We start from the raw sequence: 10009 nt of genomic DNA on the forward strand, positions 1-10009 counted from the left end.
GCTTATGATTCAGCTATTCTCTTTGTTGAGATGAGATGGTAACTGTCTTGAATTGATATAGCCAGGAGGTTTGTAACAATAACCATGAAAAATGCATTTATTTTAGTTGTTACAGAAAAGTTGAAGCTGAAACACCCCCATTATTTCAGATGCTTGTTTATTGTAGAAATACAGGACTATTACGCCACAGAGAGATAGCTTTTTTTTCTTTTTTTCTTTTTTTTTTTTACAAAGTGCCACTCTATAAACTTCGGTGGGGTCAACTCACAGATGTAGTTAAACTAATCAAATAAAATCTAACTTTGGTGTGAGGAGTTTGTGACGACAGCCCCATCAGCCACCCAGGCAGGTTTAAGTCCTGATAAAGCAGTCAAATGCCATTGCGTGCTTGTACTTGTTAGTTCTCCGCTGGAGTTAAAGATTGACCAGTTGCGTGAGAGCGCAGTGATCAAACCCTCACTTCCCCTTTGAAGAGGATGCTGCGGGGGAGGGAAGGGGGCTATCAAGCAGCACTGCTGGAGCGCAAGGGTAGATAAGTTTAATACCACTCCTCTTTGTCCCCTTTTCAACCTTTCATACCTATGCAGGGAACTTATTCTAAGTAGCACAGAACACCCGCTGTCAGTTGTGTACCAGCAGCTCTGGTCCACCCTGAGCTTGTGATAAGAATATCATAAGTTTCTTTTTCAGTGTATAAGAACTTGTCAACTCAGTCATTAAGCACTTCATGTGTCCCTTTGCAGCATTCAGACTTTAAGCCGAAGGTTTCAACACTGAAGTTTTAAAAAGATGAATTTCAATGTTTTATTAAAATTTTTAATCTAATATTTCATGATTGTGCAAGATAAAATACGATAAATATATATTTTATGATTTTATTTACTTAATCAGATGCACTGTTTATTTGCATAGGCTTTTCTGGTCAGATATTAGTCATAGATATTGGCAAATTATAATCAAGAAGCAATCGGACAAAGGGGTGAAGCTACTACTATTCACGCAAACGACACCACGAAATAACTTTTATTTGAATAATGCATGTTTGCATTGATCAGAGGAAATGTATGCAGATCAATAATCATTATTTAGGTCATCAAGAAAATAAACTCATTGTTGCTTTATGTCTTTGACATAATTGGACTTTGACATAAAGGTTTACTGTCCCCTTAGGTGGTGTTGTGTGAAACATAATTGATAAACTTCTCAATAACTTTTTAGCATGAACTTCATTTTAACTGTGAAAAGTTTTCCAGGTATTTTAAGATGTTGCTCCTTTTTCTTATTTCCTGTAGTTATGCATTCAAATTAACATGAACAAGTCAGAAGGAACTTGACAAAAGAAGAAAATAAAACTCCCCCACAGTCCCAAAAGAACACATTTCATTGCTTGACCCTGTCAGAGGAGCCAGATTCATGATGATGATGATGATGATGATGATGAGGATGAAGTGGCCTTTGGGGGCAGTCTGTCATTCTGGAATCACAACATGTGTGTTTTCATATGATAAATGAACACTGACACGTTTTTAAGATGACCTCTACTCCAAAGTGACAGAAAGGGCAAGACAAAGTTTATTTTCCTTGATGAGATTAACGGATGTTGTTTCACAAATGTGTCATGAAATTTAAGTTATCATAAAACCGCCACACAACTTGCGACACAAAAGTCGTGAAATCCGTCCGGTAGAAGTTTTTATTGTCCGGTTCTTCTTGTATTCCCCGGGGCTCAAGGCTGTCCTGCTCCTCCCGGACTAAGTGCTGCCTCTCCCGGGACTCTCGCCGTGCGCCTCGGCGCTGCGCCTCTGGTGCTGCAGGTTGCGTGAGAAGCGGAGCTGCAGTCCAGAGGGGAGGGTCTCGGACTTCTGGACAATCCTAAATCTGCTTGGTCAAGTCACGCGAAGGCGGCAGCCACTGGAAAAGACACAAGGGTCTTAAACCTGCAGAACAAAGAGCGCACGACGCGAGACTCTCTGTTTTTTCCCCTGGGCACGAAGGTGCACATATTTGCGCGCTATAGCTTCTGTAAATGCGAGGATCTTGGGGCTTTGGAGTCATGCAATCTGCCACTCAGGCTTCATTCATTGCAGTCATGCAACACGATGGGGCCGGACTGAGCAGGCACACAGGCGAGAATCCAGCACACCGCAAAACAAGTTACGAAAACTGGACTTAAAAACAAGTCGAACTAGTCACCCTTTCTGTCACGCATCGGGCCCTAACGTGGAGGATGGGATCGTTGGAGAGGGCGCAAGGAGTGATTCGGCAAAACTAGGACTAATTAAGCCGTCAGGACAGTGAGAAAATGACAAGAGGCTGCTTCATTATTCCAGTGGCTCTCCTTTCTCAGCTGTACTTTGCCCTTCCATGTAAACAAACAAATAAAACTGAAGTACTTGAGGGTACTGTTGCAGTAAACAAAGCTAAACTCAAATCAGATGATAGAGCAGAGAAGTACAAAAACTGTAACCACTGTGCACAAAAAAAGTTACTCTTGCTGCATTTTGACATATTACAGATGGACACACACTCATAATCCTATATTCCTATGACCATGATTACAAAAGAGGGGAGTCAGCTGAGTTGTAAAAGTCAGTGCCAAATACAACACTGATAAAACTGATCAGTGAATTAAGAGCATGTGCAAACATTTGTTTCGAGATTAAATTAAAAATACAAGTGATCCTGACTTAGCCTGAACAGTTCCACTGTTTGAAGCCCTCGACACGGCACTCAACCTGCGTCTCATCTTTTAAGCTCTGATCGTCTCAGATTTGGAGTGCAGTTGTGCTCCTCTGAGATGAAATTCAAACTTAAATGAACGTGACTTTGATTGCGTACCTCCTGAAGGGTGTGGAGTGTGTGTGTGTGTGTGTGTGTGTGTGTGTGTTAGAGAGAGAGAGAGAGAGAGAGAGAGAGAGAAGGCTATATTCTCAGTAAGTGTTAAGGCTGCAGGATTGTGTGTGTGTGTGTGTGTGTGACATCTCAACAGGTGAGCAGCCCTCGCAGCAGGAGACAGAGCAGCTGTAAATGTCACTCGGCTGGACTGAACACTTCTGCATCCCCACCCGAGCTGCTGCAGACATTTTCAAAGTCACTTTTTAGACCTCACCTGATTCTCATCATCAGCCAAGACATGTCAGCGTCAAGCACGCGACACCCAGAGAGGTGCAATAAAGTGGGCAGAGGAGGAAGTGTGTCCTCCATGGAGATTCCATGGAGGTGATCTACAAAGACAGAAAAGGGATGAGTGGAGGGTTGTTTTTTTGCTGTTACTTTTCCTTGAACCAGGAAAGAAATAATGTGGGGGAAAAACAAGCAGGAAAAAGGTTTTGCCCACAGCCATGTACCTCTTATGGAATTCTTGGACATAAAATCAGGTGTAATGACTGTGAAGCTTGTCACGCACACACCTTCAGAGCAGGCGTGTTTTTCCATGCTGGCGCTGTCAGAAGGTTGTCTTTGTGGTGGTTTTTGTGATGTAACTGAAGAATGAAAGCATCTTTGTGGCTTTTCACAAATATCAAAGTGACTGAGCAAACAAAGCTTTTTAAATGGCTTTTTTTTTTAAATTTACATAATAAAGCGGTGTTTTTCTTTTGCTGGGAACATAGAAACTTAAGCACAAAGATCTACTCCTGAACCTGTACACACAAAATTCACCATCTTTGTGGCTACTGACCTTCGTCATTTGTGTGCATATGTAGCAAATAAAGTTCAAGGTTAAAAAAAAAAAGATAAAGTAAATGAACAAATAATCATGCCTGTCACTGACTGCTTGAATAATAACTTTAGGAAGGATGACAAAGGCTTCCTTAAACAGCTGCCCTGTTTCTTTTTGTGGGCAAGAACAGCCCTTTACTGTCAGGGTTATCCTAAGTTAGTGACCCAACTGTCTTCACTACAGGATTTATGGACCAGTGAGAGGGAATATTCAGAGGTACATGAATTATGCAGTTGCTCTAATACCAAAGAGAACAATGCTTTGACCAGTGGGACATCAGTGAACCGGCTCTTGGCCTTGCGTGTGCCAGATCAGGCAAACCTTAATAGGATTATTTTGGACTGCAGGTCATGACACCTCACATGAATGTTGCCTACGACCTAATACAAACTCACAGCATATCCCATTCATGGCACTGTTAGCGAGAAAGAATATGGAGGTAAAAGTATCATATAGACTTTACAAAAGCAGGTTATCATGTTATCTGTTGTGACACAGTCAGAGTAATCGATATGACAGCAACACGAATGATCCTTTCTGCCTCCAGAGTTTAAAAAGTTCCCTTCTCGTCTGGTTGCAGCAGCAACGCGCAGGACTGACTGACTGAATGGCTAATTGCTATTTTGATTGTAACTTTTTAGCCAACAGTATTGATACAGCTGCAATAAATTTCTTTCTTTGGTAAAGTTCCAACAAAACATGTCACAGCATGTCCTAAAAGAAACTGTAACAGAAAACATGTGAATGAACTGCAGACTGTAAATATCCTCCTCTGTTGCACCAGCTTTTTTTGTCTGCAAAGGAAATAGAAAGTCTTTTTTGCCATTATTCACACTGCAACATCATTCACACACCTCTGCCTGCCTGAATAGGGACAAAACGGCCTCAGTTAATCCCTTTTATCACTTTTAGAACTCTTCAGCAAGGGGAACTCGAGTGAAACTTCTTAGTTTGAATTCAGTGTGAATGCAGTGTAACTACAAACACTCAGAGTGCATACCTCCCCTGAGACAAACCCTCGGCCCCTGGCTCTTTCATGCTCGGGCCTTAACTAAAACTGCAAGTAGCCCTCATATCCCCGTACACATCCGGGAGTACTGCTGTTTAGGGCAAAGAGAAGGAGGCCACATCTGATAATATTTTGTGTTTGCACATAGGACCAGACTAATGTGTCCTCTGTGGTACAACGAGCACTTACTGAGTCCAGTAGGTGGCACTAGAGAACATATACACGATACATATTATGTTGCACATCGCACAAAGACAACACAGTGTAATTCAGAAATAGATGGAATGGTGTGTGTTGCCTCAGCTTACTTCCTGTAACCACTAGGAATGACTATGATTCAGCTTGTAGATGTCTTCACATCGGGACTCTCATCGAACTTGTGACATTTGGATAAGATCTGATCTTTGGGAGTCCAGTTACAACAGGGAAAATATCAAAACTGTCCACCTCGCCACAGTAGCAACGACTCATGAAAACTCAGAGTTGTCACTGTAGCTCAGCACCAAATCTGAGCCGGATCTGGTCGGCCAGCTAGGAGGAGCACGTCAAAGTGCAGGAAAAAATAAAAATTTGCACAAAAAAAAAACCCCAACCCACAAACCCTTCCCAAACAAATGGTTTCTTCTCTCTATCATCAGTACTAAAGGGTTAATGGAGCAATGTAGAAGTTTTCAAAGGCCCCATGTCGAGCTTCTCCTTAACAGTTGCAGTCAAGAAGTTTAAACTGCGCTCTTAATTTATCTTACATGTTGGATGGACCCTTGTGTTGCAGATTTCACAAGCTTTAAATCACTAAATCAAACTAAAGTGGATGTTTATAAGTCTTTACATGTCATGTGGCGGCTGAAAACTTTAAAAAATATAAATAATTTCTTCTGATGTCTTTGGAGTAAAAAGCAGAAGCGCAAGCAGTTAAAATTGTACCGCAGCAAATGAATCATTGTACTTCCCACAATTGCCTTTTCTAATGTGACATGGTGGTTTACACGAAGGCCTCCACTGGCCGGACTGTTGATTGACACGAGTCAAATGGATGTTTCTACAGATCAGGACACAACAATCAGGAGGCTCGCGTGGGTCACCCTCTCTCACACGCAACCACGAGCGAACACGAGAGGGAAGAACTGTTCACATAGGTTGTGTCTGTATGGGCTGAGAGGTAGCCTACATTTTGTGTTTGTGTATATGTGTGTGTATGTGTGTGTGAGTGGGTGGGAAGTGTGTCTGTGTGGGTGCGGGGAATAGGCTACTGGATCACCTTCCCTTCCTGACCAGGCGTAAATACCAGATTAGTAACTGAGCTAATGGTTTCCCCTCCCTCCCGTCCCCACAACCCTTCCCCGGCCTTATGCAAGCCAGTATTTGCGCTGCGCCGCGATAACAATAGTTGCGTGCGGAAATATCTCGGTCATCCATCTTTCTGTCACCTCTCCCTCTCCAGCACAGCACGAAGGTGTCATAACTGAGTGCAAATATGCTCAGCCAAGGATGGCCGGATCATAAAGGGCAGCCACTTAAGATGAGTGTCTGAGGAGAGTCGTGACCCTTGCCAAAAGAGAGAGAAAAAGTGTGTGTGTGTGGGTGTGTGTGTGTGTGTGCACGCATGTGTGTGCGTGTCATCGTTACCTCATATCAGCAGAATGGAAAGAGTGAAAGCAAAGTTCCCTCATATATTTCCTGACAGCTCCCAGTCTGTCGGCTACTGTATGTATTGAAATAGGATTTGGAAACTTACGTGATAAAACATCATACGTGTAATTTATGGATTATCATACGAGGCCATTACATCATGTTATCAATGGTTCTTTCAAATACAGCAGGCTTGGGTTTGTTTCATCTGCCTATAAAATATCATGTGCATAATAATCTGAGCAGGCTGCTGTATTTATTTACACGCAGACTCTCATATTCCACAGGTGGAATTTGGGTTTTGAAATCAAACAAGTGACAGAAAAAGTAATGAATAAGTTCAAACTTCCATCTTTTGAAATGATATTCACATTGTTTACGACACCCTTGGTAAGACAGCTGCATAACTGGCCACATGAAAAAAGAGTGAGGACCCTGAGTGAGTGAGTGAGTGAGTGAGTGAGTGAGTGAATTGGGGTCTTGACCCTAATTAAGCGTCTGGCTGCGGCCACATGCTGGCGCCACGATAACAACGTCTTTTTCTCTCTTGTCTCCAAGGAACGTATTTGAAGAGCCGTTCATCAATATTATCATGTTTGCTTTCAATCAAATGACTGTGGGAAACTTTTTTCTCAATTTAGTTATTCTGAGGCCAAAAGATATAACTTGTTCCCACATGATCCCAATAACTTTTGTAACCAGATTCTATGGTCTTGAGCTCTGTGGTTTCTATTGTTTGGTTTGATACCAGCGGCAGCAGCAAATGTCCCGTTCAGCTCTCACTGTCGCGCTGGAGCGCAGAAAGACAGAGGTAAGGGCAACTGATTTAGACCTGAAGTCATCCGGGGAACCAAAATTTGACGGATTGTTCGATGGTGAAGAGAATCAGCTGGCTTACGTGCAGCCAGAGACACACTGCACACCTCTACCGTGGCCTGTGCAGTGTTTCCAGACACAAACAGATGCAGGTGTATCTTCGCCCCTCTGCTTCTGCTGGATGTGTCAGCAGACCACAGTTGGCTGGCTCACAGTCGGCCCTTACAATTCACTCCTTTGCGGTTTTGTGCTCTATTGTCTAATCACAGATCGAATCTGAGCATTAAACAGTTGATTGTAGAAACATCCCGACGTAGCACAGGAGGTCATATCGTTTACCGTTTTTGCTGAGGTTGAGTTATGTCTCCAAATGCTGTCTCACAACATGATTTCAGTGACCACGCAAATTCAGAGTTATTGTTCTCTATTTCTACTTTTTGTTCTCTGGAGGATTACTTCATTAAAGCACAGCGAGCAGAGGTAGTTGCTGCCTCATTACACTCCCAAACAATGTTAACTACTAGCATATAGTCTCGCTGTGGGATTTGCTCCGGTAGCCAATCATGTTTTCTTCTATAGGGAAATAATATGGATAAGAATGGCACGCAAAACAAGTCATGCATGATGCAAATTAACCTCTTCTGCCCCTCTGCACACACACACACACACACACACACACACACACACACACACACACACACACACACAAACGCCCGCACACACACTCTACAACCTTCATTCTCTCTGCAATGCAAACCAACTACCACTGACCAGCCTATAATCTATGGGTTAACCCAGAGAATGACTTCAGTAAAGAGGTCTCACTCTGCTCTAGTTTCTAAGCACCATAATGAATAAGCCACTAGCTAACTGCTTGGCATCAAGGGTTAAATTTAGCATAAATAAAGTTTGTTGGCTGGATGGTCCCCAGTTGCACGGTCAGGTCACGGTGTGCACGGGTTTTGCTGTGTACAAACAAATAATGTGTGTTTTGTTATTGAACCCGAGTTGAAATGGAAAAAAAAAAGTCCTTTTAACCCTTTAAGTTTAGTTTTTTAACCCCTTAAGTTTAGAAGTAACATTGTTCGCCCATTCAACAATATATGGCAAAAACTAACAAATTAGTTTCTTTCTAATTTCATATCAAACACCATTTTTTCCCCCTGTAAAACAAAATGTGACGTGTGTGTACTTCAGCATATCCCAACTAATTTCAGACATCAGTCAAACACAAACTACTAGACAAAAACTTTCAGGAGAGCTGAAACCATATTTCTAATGCTCATGTAGCGCCATTCAAATGCATTATTGACATGCGTATGCAAAAAAAAGAAAAAAAAGAAACCTGATTGGAGTGGTTTATGGCCCAGCACAGTTGGACAATTAAAAAAAAAACGAGGGATGTGATCAAGAAAAATAAAGCAAAAAAAATCCATTACCATGGTTTCCAAACCTTATATTTATACTTTCTGCTTCGGGAAAAAAAAAAAAAAAGTTGATAGAGACAAAAGTAGGCACAAAAGCAGATAGACTCAGGAAGACTTGTGAGAGTTTAGTGCAAATGTTGGCACGGCAAAATAAAAGAAGAATAGAGGTGCGCATGTAGGAGACAGGAAACTGGCACAGCTCTTTTTGGCAACTGAGTGATCCCTCTCTCAATAGAAGATCTATGGGTTAATCATTGTGCATTGCGTGCAGACTGTGTTTGCTCGGACAGAGCCAAGGGTCGGGAGGTTGTGTACAGAAAGAGCAGAGGGAGGTATCGGTCACCCTTTTCTATCAAAACAATCATCAGCCGTTTTTTTAGACAGCACGCCAAGTTGTGTAAGAAAAAAAGAGAGAGAGAGAAAAAGTTGTTATTCATTTATGAGCACGTCGCGCTGTATCAGCTGGACAGTTTGGATGTGCATCATAATGTAGACTTCCTTCACTTCCTTTACAAATGAAATGAGAAAAGACTTTGTCTCTGTACTCTATACTAGTGTAATCCAAAAATACAGTAAGAAAAAAAAAGAGAGACAAAGCAAATGTTTTGACAGACGGACACAAAGTAACTCATCTGGCTCTCCTCAGATCTAGACAACAATGGTGTGCATAAAGAAAAAATAGAAAGTCTCAAAAAGCCTAGAAAGGCCCCTCTCGCAGATTTTGAAATAGCACCGGCTGCACTGCGTCCTCTGATCACGTGTCGTCTGTGTGGCTGTACTAAAAGATACTGGTCACTAAAACAAACAAACAAAAGAAAAGATTGATGGACGCATGGAGTCATCAGGCCGTCATCAGGCTGAAATCTGAACAGCACAGAACTAACAGACATAATCTGGAGTCTGAAAAGTCACTTTAATACAGATGTTTGAAGTTGGAAATATTCCATATTTCCATCCATCTCCAGCCATTTTCAATACCCCTTATCTGTTAAGGGTCACGGGGGAGTTGGAGCCTATCCCAGCTGATTCTAGGTGAGAGGCGGGGTTCTCCCTGGACGGGTCGCCAGTCCGTCGCAGGGCCATCAGGAGCAATTGGGGTTGTTCAGTATCTTGCTCAAGGATACTTGGACATGGTCAGTGGGGGAAGTGAGGACTGAACCAGCAACGCTTCAGTTGCTCGACGGCCTCTCTACCTCTGAACCGTACCGCCTAGTAGAAATACTAAATAGTGATTAATAGTGACTCCATTTGTTGTGCTACTACCCAGGTTGTACACAGTAAATTCTTTTCTCAGCTCTATTTTGAAGTTCCCAGTAAATCAGAGTGCTGTGGGGTATTGTATCATATCGAATCGCAGTATATCATGATACAGTTGTATTGTGACTCGTGCAGTTTTTGCATCTCGCT

This window comes from Aulostomus chinensis, chromosome 2 (genome assembly GCF_037954235.1).
Source record: "Aulostomus chinensis isolate RoL2024-O1b breed Wild chromosome 2, RoL_Achi_v1.0, whole genome shotgun sequence".
NCBI lineage: Eukaryota > Metazoa > Chordata > Actinopteri > Syngnathiformes > Aulostomidae > Aulostomus > Aulostomus chinensis.